This window comes from Triturus cristatus, chromosome 3_2, assembly GCF_964204655.1.
Source record: "Triturus cristatus chromosome 3_2, aTriCri1.1, whole genome shotgun sequence".
NCBI lineage: Eukaryota > Metazoa > Chordata > Amphibia > Caudata > Salamandridae > Triturus > Triturus cristatus.
In genome coordinates, this window is record NC_140584.1 from 60166991 (window position 1) to 60182353 (window position 15363).

Sequence of the window (15363 nt, forward strand, 5' to 3'; positions counted from 1 at the left end):
GGAAGCAGTAGAGGAGGACGAGTATTATTAGCAAAAGGCAGGACAGGTCCCCAAAGGATAGTTCAAGTATGTCATTACTGTCACATATATAGGCATTTTATTAGAGACTGCAGAACGAAGAGATGGGATGAAAAAAGTGGAAGGAAAGGACTTTACAATCAGCCAGGAAATACAGTAGTGAAGCCACAGTCAAACCCACAAATAATATATGTACCTTAGACACCGTCACAAAATGTGCGGCAATCAGTAATGCTCAAGTACAAGACTGCTGCCACAACAAAGTTACCAAGCACCCTCAATGAAGGCTCCACCTCAAAGTGGACAGGGAGGTGTAATTGTGAGAGGAGGAAATCCTCTCCAGACAAATTATGTGGGAGGATATACCAAGTGAGGATGCCCACAGAGTAGTTCCATGTGTCCAGTATTGTTAATGAAGATCAAGCCAGATGGGGAACCCACTGAGATGGTAGCTATCAATAACAAAATGTATGCATTCCTCTTAGATACAGGAGTAACCCGATCTTGAATCAGAGAGGGAGACTTTCCAGTCTCCCTCTCTGATACTCCCTTTTCTGGGGAAGTAATGAGGGCTTCATTTACTGAACCAGTATAGATGGGAATAGGAGGGAGGTATACTGATGGCTATTTTCTGTTTTCTCCAGCTACCCCAGCTAATCTGTTAGGGAGAGATCTTATGGCCACGTTAAATATGACCATTCATTTGGAGTGCGATAGTACCATGATTTGTTCTACCCCTGTACTTCCACCTTCCAGGATTAAGGCAGTAACAGTAGATTCCCCTACTGTAGATCAAATTAGAGCATGACCTGCTGATATTGAAGCATTTACCACAGCAGTCTATACAGTCATAGTAGAAACACCAGAGTTACTAAGAAGGGAGGTCCAGTTACCCAAAGAATACTTTTTCTGGAGACAAAGACAAGATTCTTGGATGCCGGAAACTGAGTTGATATTGCAAATAAAGCCTTGGATGTAACACCAACCTATGGCACTCTGATAGCCAGTGGTCATAACCAAGTTTCAAGGGCATATGCTATATTCATTGGGTCAGGTAAAATGGTTAGGGAAATATTGGATGATCATCGGTTTGGTGATTATTCTAAGAAAACAGTTGTAGTCTCTCAGTATGACATACAGTTGAGAACAGTACTAGAAGTAAGGACACCGTCACCAGGTAGAGCCGCTTTTGAATCTGTTCACGATGCAGATCTTTCCCAAGTACCAGACACCTTGTGGACTAAGGATCCCCATGATGTAGGCCTTATCAGTACTGCTACACCATTTAGAATTACATTAAAGGGAGGTGCTATTTTACTTAGAGTTAGGTAGTATCCTCTTTCTAAAGAAGCAGATTAGGCCATTGCCCCTACTATACAGGCATTGCTAGAGTAAGGAGTAATTTGCCCTGGAGTATCTCCTTGTAACACCCTGATTTATCTGGTTAAGAAGTCCATGGGTAATACATGGTATTTGGTTCAAGACCTGCACCCCCTGAACGATGTAATGGTACCAGAATTTCCAATTGTTCCTGACCCCTCCATCCGTTTGACAAATATTCCTCAGGATGCTAAATTTCTCTGTGTTATAGATCTGAAGAATGCCTTTTTTAGCATCCCTCTCCATACAGAAAGCCATTATTCGACAGCGTTCTCCTATCTCGGGTCTCAGTATTTGTATTCTCTGTTACCCCAAGGGTATTGCGAGTCCCCTAGCATTTAATAGAGTGGTGAAAAAGGATCTGTACAGGGAGAGAACACAGTAGAAATCTTAAATGATGAAATGCATGTTTACCTCTGTGAATTAATCAAGGTTGCAAAGCTCATTTCTAAACAGCTAATCAACGGAACAGAGAACAGCGCAACCACCGAGTTCAACCCCCCAGACGACATAGTCTTCGTTTGCAATTTTGTCCAGAAACTGAGACAGTCCAGGTTCGACGGACCATTTACGGTGACCGTGGTGCCCCTACCCTCCCAATGCCCTCAAGGTAGATGGCAGAAAACCTTTGTTCCACCTTACTGATATTCGATTAAACAAGAGGGTACTACACCACTCTACATATTGGAACTGGAACATTTGTTGGAGTTTTGCGATCTTATTTTTTCCCACATGGAGAGAATATTATTCTCTGAAGAATAACCCAAGTGACTGTTTTTTAGTCCATATTATTTGAGCAAAACTGGTCTGTGACAACGCCGGTGAATTGAGAATTTGGACGAACAGGAAAACTGTCATGAAGAGAAAAAATATACGTTTACGGTAAGTATAAGAATATATTTTAAAATAAATATGAACAGGCTGTTTATTTTAGAATTAGAATGTATATAGGTAGGGAGTCTTGTGTTTTTTGCTTAGAAGTATTTTGATATTGTTTATTGGGTCTCTTGTAAATATTATTGTGTATGTGTATAAGAGCTACAAAGGCCGATTTGTGTTTTTAAATTCTACAGCCCTGATGAAGTCCGTATGGACGAAACAAGTTGGCTGGGTTAATGTGCAAATGTAATACACTTCAATAAAGTGGACTTGAAATTGACGTGCAAGACTCTTGAGGAATATCATTGGACGTTATTTGTTTTTGTGTCCTATTTGCTGGAGGGTAGCAAAGTTGATCCATCGTAGAATCATCGTAATATGGCGTTGAGCTTCTACACAATTATCAAATCAAGGTTTAAATTTATGATTTGGGATAGAGTGTTATACATGATTTTGTCAATGATCACCTTCCCTTCTTTTTCTTCTTCATGAATTTTATTTTATTTCATTTAGAATTTTTCAACAACTTACACATGTGTTAATTCAATGCACTACATTGACCAGAATGCTTTGCAACTAGAGAAACAGGAAGTAATTGCAATAATAGAAATAAATGATGTCTGGTCATGCCCGGTTGTTACCCGTGATCAAGGTTTGAGTTGCGAACCGAAACGCGTTGGGCATAGCTTTGTTTTGCTCATGGATATGAATTAAAAGCAAACTTCAAAAGCAACTGATTCCGAGTGAGTGCGTGTTCATCTGGACTTCTGGGCACAGAGGTCACTTGTTGTCATAATTACCGGCTGCTCTGCCGTACGAACTTCGCACCGCGCCACAAGAGGAGCGCCGACTTTCAGAAGAGGGCATCACAGGATTCACGTTAAGGAATAGTCGGCAGCCACCGCGCATTGAACACTGAGAGATGTGGAAAGGAGAAACTTTGCACGCGAACCTCTGAAACAGAAGGCGGATACTTCACCTTGCAGCCGGAGGAACGCAGGATACGTTGAAACCTAACAGTTAGAGGTAAGAAATACGCGGCAATATTGTATCTTTCACCAATGTTCTCTAGATACAGTGTTCATGGCGGGTTATGGAGCTCTCAGTAATCTAATCCGTATAAGAGTTACTTTGTGTAAACGTTACAGCAAAGGTTAACCAAGTCGCTTAACTGTCTATACGCTTCATACAACACGGCTCATTTCAGACTGTAAATCTCAGCAAAAACAGACTCTTTGACTTATATGTTACAAGCGAAAAAGTTTCCTTAATCAAGACAAGTCAAGTAATTTTCGGATTTCACTCTGCTATTCATGTCTGTATGAGAGAGAACTCGGAATCTAATTCATAACAGTGTAAAGAAAAGGAGAACTTTAATATATCTCTTTTTGAAATAAAACGAATAAACAAGCAAAACATTAGCTATGGAAAGAAGAGAAGCCAAACGCAATGCTGAAGTGGCTCAAGTGTTTGAAACCATTCCAACATCATACCAGTCAAAAGGTAAACCCAGTGCAAATGCTCTGAACGACAATAAAGAAGCTCTCAGGTATTGGGAGAGACTAGCCAGAAAAGAAATCAACAAATGGTGGGAATTGATCACTTTAAAAAAATACGTGGAGGTAAAAAGAATTCCCCGAGGACTACGCCTAACACTCATGCCCAGTCATCAAGACACCAGTGGAGAGCTACTGCAAGAATGGGGTGAACATCTTTTGGGCTCATCAATGGGTCTAATAACAATCCTCATTAAACATACAGAAAAAGTACTCAATGACACACAAAAAGAATTAAGTGAGATAGAAGAATCCTTGGAAAAACTTACCTTATCTGAAGAACATCAAAAATTGAAAGAAGAAATGCCCAAAAACTTAGAAAAACACGAAGAGCGCGTGAAACAACGCAAGCAATACAAATTCCAGAGGGATAAACTTAATTTCGAAGAGGGGCGCATTTTCACTTTTGCTAGAAAGTTTGGGCAACAAAGAAGCAAAGAACAGCTGGAAACTGCCAGTGCACAATTTTTTAGCTTTGAATCTCTAACAAGCACGGATTTAAGTGAAAATGAAATCACCAATGTCCCCCAACAAACCCCAACAATCAACAACAAAATTCCTTTTTTAACGGAAATGCGCCTGGTCCTGCAACAACAAAATTGGGAAAAGATAAAACCATTGGGCCGTGGAAGAGGAAGGGGAAGAGGACAGGGCAGAGGAGGAAGAGGCAAACAAGGAGAGGCCAAAGAGGGCAAGGAAGGAAACAATGTATCAATGGAGACTCGGGGCAGGACAAAACGCACCAAGTAATAAGAGACCCAGAAGAAAAAGACAAGAGAGGTGACTCCCAAGAACTGAATGTTATCAATCTCTCAAAACGCCAACTCACGGGTTCAGAAGAACAATTACTTAAGAAAGGTCTCAACTTTTGTCCTAATATACATCTAGACATCGCACAAACACGTATTGATCTTTACAAATATATCCGCAAAATTAAACTGGTTAAAATCTTTGCGGAAAAGACAACATCGACAAAAGATATAATCACAACTAACTTCAATAGTGAACTTCTTGCAGAAGATGAACAAGCCTTGGTAACTCTCATAACTATGGGAGAAGTGGAGCCAGCAGATCATCGAGATAGTCTTGGAGAATTACTACCATCTCTAGGAGCAGGAGCAAGTGGTAAAAAACCGAAATCTTATTATTACCCCACCTTACCACCAGGTAATAAGATTGATCTCTTTCACGAAACAATCATACATGACTTATATCATCTCAACCAACGTAAAGTCAAGGACAATTTATCGCTCCTTGAAAGAAAGGCTCTAAAAGACCTCCAACAGGATCCCGCAATCGAAATAAAACCCGCGGACAAAGGCGGGAATGTGGTAATCCAAAATAAAGAAGACTACATATGGGAAGCCAACAATCAGCTACAAGATGAGTCGTGCTACAAAGAATTAAATTCTAGTCCAACTAAAGAAATTGAAAAGACTATCAATAAACATCTCAATGTCTGGCTTGAAGAGGGTCTGATAGACGAAGAAGAGAGAAAATATCTAAAAGTCGCAAATCCAATCGAAGCCACGATCTATTTCTTACCAAAAGTACACAAACGTCTAATTAAACCACCAGGCAGACCCATCATTTCTGCAAATGGCTCAATTATGGAACCAATGTCGAATTACATCGACCATTTTTTAGCTCCCATGGTTAAAGATCTCACCTCCTATTTACGAGACACAACAGACCTCCTTCAAAAACTTGAAGGGATACCTTGGAACCGAAGATATAAGCTTGTTTCAATGGATGTAGTCTCTCTATACACCAGTATAGAACATCAAATAGGTTTAAAAGCGTGTAGTTTTTTTCTGGGGAAAAGGAACATCCAATACAAACAACATAACACCATGTTGCTGCAAATGATAACTTTATGTCTACAAAACAACATTTTCACCTTCAATAAAAAACATTACCGACAAATGAAAGGTACAGCCATGGGCTTTTCTTTTTCTCCAAATTTTGCAAATCTCATGATGGGATGGTATGAACAAAAAATAGCATGGAACTGTGAAAACGACAAACATGTACAAAAAATCATTGCATGGTGGCGTTTTATTGACGACCTTTTTATAATATGGGATGGCACCGATGAAGAATTTGCGGCATATTTCCAAATTCTAAACAACAATGAGACCAAATTACAATTCACTTATGAGATTAGTTCCAACAAAATCTCGTTTCTGGATATTGAAATATACGTGCAAAATAACACACTACAAACCACCCTATTCAGGAAACAAACAGCCACCAACTCGGTTCTCCATGCAAGCAGTTTTCATCCCATTAACCAAAAATGGAATATACCCTATGGAGAATTCCTCAGGTTACGTAGAAACTGCTCGGCGGATAATGAATTTGAAAACCACAGCAAAGCAATGAAGATTAGATTTGAAAAAAGAAATTACCCTGGCAAAATAATCAAGAAAAGCCTAATGAAGGCGAAAATGAGAAATTGAACTGAAATACTAAATAATAAACAAAAAGAAAAGAAAGGGGATTTCACGAAAATACGATTAATAACCACCTACTCAACTGAAACCAGTGATCTGGTCCACATACTCAAAAAGCATTGGGGTATCCTGAAATTAGATACTACCATTTCAGGCCTTATAGGGGACCACCCCAACGTTACATACAGGAGAGCGCCTAATCTGGGTGACAAACTAACTCGCAGTCACTTCAAGTTAAAACCACAGAAACCTTGGACTGACATTGAAGGCTTTTGGCCATGCAAAAACTGCAAAGCCTGTAAGATCGCAATTTCAAAAAAGGAGGTTGAAGTCAGAAAAGGTGTAAAATGGAAGATCAAACAACATATCTCCTGCAAAAGCAAATATGTGGTATACATAGTGGAGTGCCCATGTAATTTAAAGTACATAGGCAGCACGATTTGTGAAATCAAAAAACGCATCTTAGAACACATTAGAGCCACTGTCAATGTGGATCGCTCTAATGCAATCGCAAAGCACATGGAAAGAATGCACGAGAGCAAATGGGAATTGCTGAGATTCTATGCAATCGAACAAGTACCCAACTTAGAACGAGGAGGTAATCGAGAAAAACTTCTTCGACAAAAAGAATCAAAGCACATTGTTTCGTTCAGAACTTTGACCCCTTATGGTTTAAATCAGGATGAGGAACTTTTTGTGCACTTGTAAACTTCAACACATATGATTTTTTGGACATTAACCTTGCTTTTAAACAATTCTGATGTATAAATTGTTAAAATGTCACTAACGATTATTCTAAATTGATACAAGGCTTAATAATATTGACAAACATTAAAACTAATGGTCTGTCAATAGGCAACAGATGTATTAACCAAGCGCAAAATGGATAACACCCACTAGAGGGATGATAATGCCTACCTTCAGCAAACTTTTTTGCCATAAGCCTTTGTGATAAGAGCCTGCTCATATTATTATAAGCGGGACAGAATAAACCATGCACTGTAATTTAACAGAACATGAGGGCACTGAAATGAATGTATCGCCCCTCCTTTTTTCCATATTGTTATGACTATTTAACATACCCACTGGAGGGTAGCAAAGTTGATCCATCGTAGAATCATCGTAATATGGCGTTTGAGCTTCTACACAATTATCAAATCAAGGTTTAAATTTATGATTTGGGATAGAGTGTTATACATGATTTTGTCAATGATCACCTTCCCTTCTTTTTCTTCTTCATGAATTTTATTTTATTTAGAATTTTTCAACAACTTACACATGTGTTAATTCAATGCACTACATTGACCAGAATGCTTTGCAACTAGAGAAACAGGAAGTAATTGCAATAATAGAAATAAATGATGTCTGGTCATGCCCGGTTGTTACCCGTGATCAAGGTTCGAGTTGCGAACCGAAACGCGTTGGGCATAGCTTTATTTTGCTCATGGATATGAATTAAAAGCAAACTTCAAAAGCAACTGATTCCGAGTGAGTGCGTGTTCATCTGGACTTCTGGGTACAGAGGTCACTTGTTGTTATATATATATATATAGTGATTCCTCGTTCACACCAGTCGTTCAAGACAAACGAGAGCGGACCCAGGTATTGTGCATTTTTTTGTATTTTATTAACGCACAAACAGCCTCGCCATTACGCGTTTCGGTAGTTGCCTGCCTTGATCACATGACAGCGTTTAGGATTATGATCGCCTTATTTAAAGTGACAGTGCAAATCAGTCATTTGATGGAAATAGAAAAAATACATACTTGAATGCATGAATTGTTGCTTATACATTGGTAATAAAATTATTTGCTTAAATGCATATTTGTAATATTCATAAAATAGGAGTATAAAGTACATTATATAGAAATATAAAACCAGGTTAATACGGATATACATTTTTCTAAAAAATACTATATATCTATATCAAGTAATTGCATGCTCCTTTTCTTTGGTGTTCATTACTGGGATACACTGTTCTGCGATCTAGCTTGCTAGACTGGTTTTGACCAGACACTGGTTGCTAATCAGAACACCAGACCCTAAGACATAGGGGCAAGCATTTTTAAATGATTGTTCGCTTGAGATGTCCATCTTAGAAAATGACAGGTGTCGATGTAGATTAAACTGTATCTAGGACCCCTTATGAGTGTGGTTGTCAGAGGTATTGGCTGGCCATGACCTGTCATTCCCATATATATGGTATTCTATTGACTTCCTTTTAATGATAGATATCTAGATGTATTTTTATTTGATGCATATGGCACTTCAAAAGCTTTTTATATCTTCTGTATTTGTATTTTATGATGCCCTTCAAAATAAAAAAAATAAAAAAGAGGAATGAAAGAGGCTGCCGTCGAACAGCACTGTTAGATTAAAGACTTTTTGCCACCAGGCAGGGGGGTCGATGCCTAAGGAAACCAGCTATTTAATATTCTTTTTTGAAAATATCAGAGGGAACCATTGTGATTGTTACTAACTGAAAGCAGTGAGAATCGAAAGGGTACAGTATGTAAACATGCTACTATTAAAAGAAATTCAGTGAGGAGGAGCCTAGCGCGTAACCAAGATGGCCGCGTAGGCTCAAGGCTCCCGAGGGCCTCCGCAACATCCCACGTCTATCCTGAATTAATCCTGGTTTTGTCGACGGGCTTTTGTTGCTGAACTTGAGCAGAGGTGCCATCCGTTCTCCAAATTCAAATCGGGCTCGGGGAACCGGAATGGTTGCGATCTGAAGTTTACGGCCTACTCCTGCCTTGGTCCGGAACTCGAGTTGGTGAGGTGCCCGGGTACGAAGTGAACAACAGCGGCATGCAGGGCCTGGCCTGTCACGTACCCCGCACTTTCACTTTCGTTTTCGCACCCGTTTGCTGACATCGGCTGAGGGACCTTGATGTTCCAGAGGAGCGTGGATGGTGGAGTGTTTGGCCTGGATCCCGGACTATACACAGGCTACAGTCCGTGACGGCTGTGGTCCCTTGAATTAGCTATCTGGTCTCTACTCCTGTGCTGGCAGGTGCCGATCTCAGTGGTCACCAGACGATGGCGGCGAGGCTGGACGGAGACAAGCAGAAACCCAAGAATACCCGGCGGGGAGTTTACACCCAGGCTAATAACATGGACCGCTATGCGCAGACAAAGGGATCCCCTGGTGGGTCGCATAAATCGCCGGAAAGGTCCAAGGATGTCTCGGGCCTATCTGCTGACTTGACTTTGATAGACGTCATGGGCGCCATTGAGGAGATGAAGGCTGCAGTGGGTCAGCAGTTTGATACCCTGGCTCGTAAATTGGATGCGGTCCTGATCGATGTAAATCTGGTCAGGGCGGATCTGTCTAAAACGAATGAGCGGGTCAATGCTTTGAACCACACAGCGTCGAATCTAACTGTGGACGTGGCCGCCCTGCAAACGGAGGTTCGTAGGTTACGGCTGGCCAGTGACCTAACTGACCGTCGACTTGAGGGTTCCGAAAGCAGGGCCAGGCGGAACAATGTTCGCATAATTGGGGTACCGGAACGATCGCAGAACCCTGCTGCTGACCTTTTTGTGGAGGATCTGGTGGTCAACCATCTCGCACCCAAGGGGCTGAGCAAATTCTTTGCGGTGGAACGGGCTCACAGAATTCCGGGTGGTGCGCCGAAAGTGGGTGCTCCCCCGCGGCCTATAATTGCCCGACTTTTTAACTTTCGGGACAGAGATGCTATCCTTCAGGCGTCGAGGGTGAATGGGCCGCTGAAGTTTGCTTCTATCCGGACTTTACGCAAGCGGTCCAAAAACAACGACTGGGATTCTTGGGCGTCAAACGGCGCTTGAGGGACATGGAGCTGAAGTATGCGATGCTATTTCCGGCCAGGTTGCGGGTTGAATTCGAGGATCGCTCGCACTCCTTCGACTGGCCGGAGGCGGTTGGAGACTGGTTGGATACCCTGCCCCGGAGTCGAGGTCGGGATGGTCAGACAGCGGAGAGTGGCGAGGGTTCGGCGGAACAGGACTAGAACTTTGGTTCCCGGTGATGGACTAGGCTGGTGACATTTTGTACCTTAGCTCTATGGGACTCAAGTTTGGTGTAATATGCCCTTCAAATGCTCGGGGGTTGTGGAGAGCATATTGGGGCCCTTTCCTCCTTCAGGGGTTCTTTTAGTGGTTCAGTATATGTTAGGGCGACAGGCACACTGCAAGTTGGGGGGGCTGTTCGGGCTCAAGCAGGGGTGCAGGGAGGGGGGAGTTGTGGTTTGGATATTGTGGGGGAGGAGGGGTGTTGGGGACTGTTTGTTTGTTTCACAAGGCAATGTGAGGTTAGCTGCTGATTTGTCCTGGTTGTGTTCTCCGGGATGTGGGCATCATGCACGGGAGCGGGGTGGGGGGTAAGGGATTGAGAATACTTTCATGGAATGTGAACGGACTGGGGGATAGGATCAAGCGTGGGGTGGTGTTGCAGTTTTTGAAACGGATCTCGCCCGACATTGTTTTCCTGCAGGAGACACATCTGATTGGGAACTCCTTCCATGCCCTGAATAGGCGGGGCTATCGCCTTGCTGTTCACTCTGGTTTCACTTCTGGCTCTAGGGGAGGGGGTATCTTGGTCAGGGCCTCTCTCCCGTTGGAGGTGGACGAGGTGCTCCACGATGATAGAGGGCGATATGCAGCATTGGTGGGGAGATGGGAGGGTAGAACTGTTTCGCTCGTTGCTGTCTATGTGCCACCGGGATTGCAGACGGCTACATTTGCTGATTTGGGGCGTTTGGTCCTGGGACTCCCTGGGGGGGGGTTCTGGTGTTAGGGGGTGATTTTAACGCTGTTGTATCCGGTATAGAGGACCGGCACCCCCCCAGGGATCTCCCTAGAGCCCAGGCCTGGCTGGGTGGCTTTCTAGATACTTTAGGACTTATAGATTGCTGGAGATTGATGCACCCGGGACGGGCACAATACACCTTCCACTCGGGGGCCCACGGGAGTCTCTCGAGACTTGATTATATACTTATGCCGGCGTTCCAGGCTGGAATGTTCGGGGAGGTGCGTCATTTGGCCCGAGGTATTTCTGACCATTCCCCTCTATTGTTGCAGATGGAGGTTGTTCCTGGGGGAGAGGGAAGAGTAGCGCCAATTAACCCCTGGTATTTACGTAACCCTAATATTCGTGCGGAACTGGTTAAGTCCATTGATCATTACTTCGACGATAATGTAGGGTCAGTGTCGTCTGCTGTCTCCCTATGGGAAGGTTATAAAACGGTGATCCGGGGGCATGCCTTGTCTCTTATTTCCCATGCTAGGAGGTGCGGGAGGGAAGAGGTGGTCCGCCTGGAAACTGACATAGCTGAGATAGAGGGGGATTTGGAGCGGGGTGTTACGGATGAGAAAGTGCACGTTCTCAGCCTTAAACAGTCAGATTATAGAGCGCTGGTCACGGATGCTGCTAAAATGATGAGTAGAGAGCAACAAGGACGACTGTATGATGTGGGAGATAAGGCCGGAAAGTTGATTGCTTGGTTGGACAAGAAGGAGAGAGCGAGTAGAGTGGTGCCAGTTGTGGAGAGAGTGGATGGCGTGTGTGTGACTGACCCGGTAGAAATTGTTAACTGCTTCGCGGATTACTTCCGTGGGGTATACTCTCCGGTCTCTGGGCGTTCGGAGGAGGACTCTCGTCGGTTGCTTAGAGATATTGCATTGCCGTCCCTCTCGGAGGCTGATAGCATGTTGATGGAGGCGAAGTTGTCGCCGGATGAGATTGCTTTGGCCATTCGCTCGATCGCTTCTGGTAAGGCCATGGGTCCCAATGGTCTCCCCATTGAACTATATAAGTTGCGTCCAGATAAGATAGCACCGTATCTCCGTGACATGTTCCTCGCTGCGCGGGCGGCGGGCTCCCTCCCCCTTGACCAACGTCTTGCCACCATAGTTGTGATACATAAAGAGGGGAAGCCGCGAGACCGCTGTGCCTCCTACAGGCCTATCTCGTTGTTGAACGCGGAACCCAAAATCCTGGCTAAGGTATTGGCCAATCGTCTGGTTCGGGTCGTGGGCGACTTGATTCATCAGGACCAGTCCGGTTTTATACCTCATCGTAATACCGCCCTGAACCTGAGGCGGTTGCATGGCGTGCTTGCCAGAGCGGAGTTTATGCGTGAGCCGGCCATCTTGGCGTCTTTGGATGCTACCATGGCGTTCGATACTTTAGAGTGGCCGTATATTTGGGCTGCATTAGCGAAATTCGGGTTTGGCCCTGAATTCATTGGGTGGGTAAAATTACTATACGCTGACCCATTGGCGCAGGTGGTGGTGAATGGTAGGGTGTCGGCTCCCCTCGCGCTGGGGAGAGGTACGCAACAGGGCTGTCCGTTGTCGCCCTTCCTCTTTGCACTTTCTTTAGAACCTCTCGCTGCCTGGTTGCGTTGGGAGCCGTCGCTGCGGGGCATTAGATGGACGCCGGAATTTGAGGACCGGGTCTCCCTTTATGCGGATGACATCCTTTTGTATCTCACCTCTCCTCGAAAGTCCCTAATTGTATTGGTGGACGTATTGAATTCCTTCGGTCGTAATTCTGGCCTGGTTATCAACTGGGCCAAGTCATGTGTTTACGTCCTCTCGGGCGAGGCCCCCCTCCTGCCGCGGGGGTGCCCTATTCAGATTGCTACATTGGGGTTCAAATATTTGGGAATCTTCATATCACTGGACCCCGAGGTCCGCTATGAGTGAAACCTTCTCCCTCCACTCCAGCGATTGAAGGCCGACGTCGCGCGGTGGCGACGGCTTCCGCTCTCGCCGCTCGGACGGGCGGCACTGTTTAAAATGATGTCGCTGCCTCGCTTCTTGTACGCTTTACAAAATACGCTAGATGTCGTGCCGGCCCGTTACTTCCGTGAGGTGGAGGGTCTTCAGCGCCAACTGTTTTGGGACGGGCGACCGAGGATCGCCCTCGCCAAGTTGACACTCCCTTGGTATGATGGGGGTGTTGCCCTCCCCGATATTAAAAGATACTACTGGGCATCTCAGTTGGCGGCGGTGAACCACGGGATATACGGTCCTGCTTTGAATCCGGCCTTCGAGATGGATAAGTTATTACTTCCGGGCGGGGATTACAATAGGGCACTGTATTCGGCGACTCCGGATGCACGGTTGACGGGACCAACGCAAGTTGCGGTACGCGTGTGGCATGCGGCGAATGCTGCGATGGGGTGGAGGGATCGCTTGACTCGAGCGACGCCGTTGTATGCCTCCCAGTGCTTGGGTTGTCTGTGGAAAACGAAAGGCTTCGAGAAATGGGATATGATTGGTATAAGTAAGGTGGGTGACCTCTGGGCGAAAGGGTCCTTTAAAACGTTTGAAATGCTCAAAACTGAATACAAATTAAATGATAGGGAGTACTTATATATGCACAGGTCTACCATGCGCTGTGTTCGGTTTTTCCGGATGTTGCTGCTATCCCAGAATATTCCCCGTTGGAAGATAGAGTGTTAGATGGCTATGTGCCCGACAGCACTATTTCTCTGATCTATAAAAAACGTATTAATGATCGTACGGACTTGCTGACCTATCTGCGGGAGGCGTGGACGGTTGATGGATTGGAACTGGATGATGAGGATTGGGTATCGGCGGTGGCCTCCCCGAAAGAGGTGGCGATCCCGGCCCGCCTTAGATTTGTGCAGCTGAAGATACTCCATAGAGTGTATGTCACAGGGCCTGGCTTGATACGTATGGGTTATTCGAGGGATGGAATGTGTAAGCGTGGCTGTGGCTTGTTGGGTACCTTTCTTCATATCCTATGGGAATGTTCGGAGGTCGTGCGATTTTGGAACGGAGTACATACTGTAATGGAGGAGGTCACGCATGTCGCTTTGTTACCAGAGGCCAGGAGGTGTTTGCTGAATGTCTGGGAACCAAATGACTATAATGCGGCGCAGACGCAGTGGGTGACTTTAGGGTACATGGTGGCTAAGCGCAATATCGCACAGTTGTGGGGTTCCCCGAGGCCGCCTACGGTTTCGGTATGGAAGGAGAATATGGATTGGTGTATGTTCAGGGAGAAGACGGTGTATGTGGCGAGAGGCAAGCCTGGGAGGTGGACTAAGGTGTGGGGTCCATGGAATTCCTATCGTGGAAATATCTGCGCTCCGCCTCTGCTGCGAGAGGTCGACGTCGCTTTGTCCCCCTAGCCGCGCATTCTACGTAGTTGTGTATGCTTTGTCCTCTTCTCCGCTGCCCCCCACTGCCACCTCCTGTCAAGAGTTATTCCAGATAATGTGGATCTTCCCCCGTCCTGGGGAGCGCACGCTGCTATTTCAGACTCTCATTGCCTTGTTTGTGTGTTATTGTTGGAGGTTTTTTTTTTTTTTCTTCTATTAAAAAATATGAAACCGTCCTTTTGATCGCCCTTGGACTGTGGCCGCGGCCTGTTATATGTGCTTACGAACTACCGGGAGCTTTTGCTTCTGGCTCACTTGAATGTATGGCGCTGCCTTGCTGGCTCCCGAGCTTTCTAGCGGCCGGCCCTTGTGGTTGTAGGCCCTTGTTTGTATCCTTTTTAATGTGTAATAAAGGTTTCTTATAAAAAAAAAAAAGAAAAAAAAAAAAAGAAATTCAGTGCTGTTGAAGGACATCTTCAATAGCATGATGTGTCATTGTGACTGGTGACGCACACTCTTACCTGATTTATTTACCATTATGAATTCTGCCACCTTTAACTTCAGTGCAGTTTAATGTGGGGGGTGACATGGTCTATGTGGCCATGACCTTTAACAAACATTAAGGACTGTTGCTCAAGGATCATCCTTGCTCCATTCACTGCAGTAGACGAGAAGATGGGGATCATGAATGCAGTTTTACTTACCTACGTTTCCATTTGAGCTAAAATGCAGGCACAAAGAAAGCAAAAAAGCTTTGGGGATGTCAGAAACGGGCTGGGCTCTTGACACTGTGTTGCCCGAGATCTTCCCACCTTGCACTGACTCTTAACTCTGCTTACTCCAAGTTCTTTGATTCTTTGGAATCAACCATTCACTGGCACGAGAAGCTATACATCTAACCACTGACCAGATCATAATGTGGTCTAAATCTGGGGAGGGTTGAAACTGCACTTG

At 44.7% G+C, this 15363-nt stretch overlaps 1 protein-coding gene across 5 annotated transcripts in view; it reads right to left on the reverse strand.

The window, feature by feature from the left end:
* THYN1 (thymocyte nuclear protein 1) overlaps nt 1-15363 on the reverse strand; it is a 176981-nt gene that overhangs the window by 117403 nt on the left and 44215 nt on the right. The window lies entirely within an intron of this gene.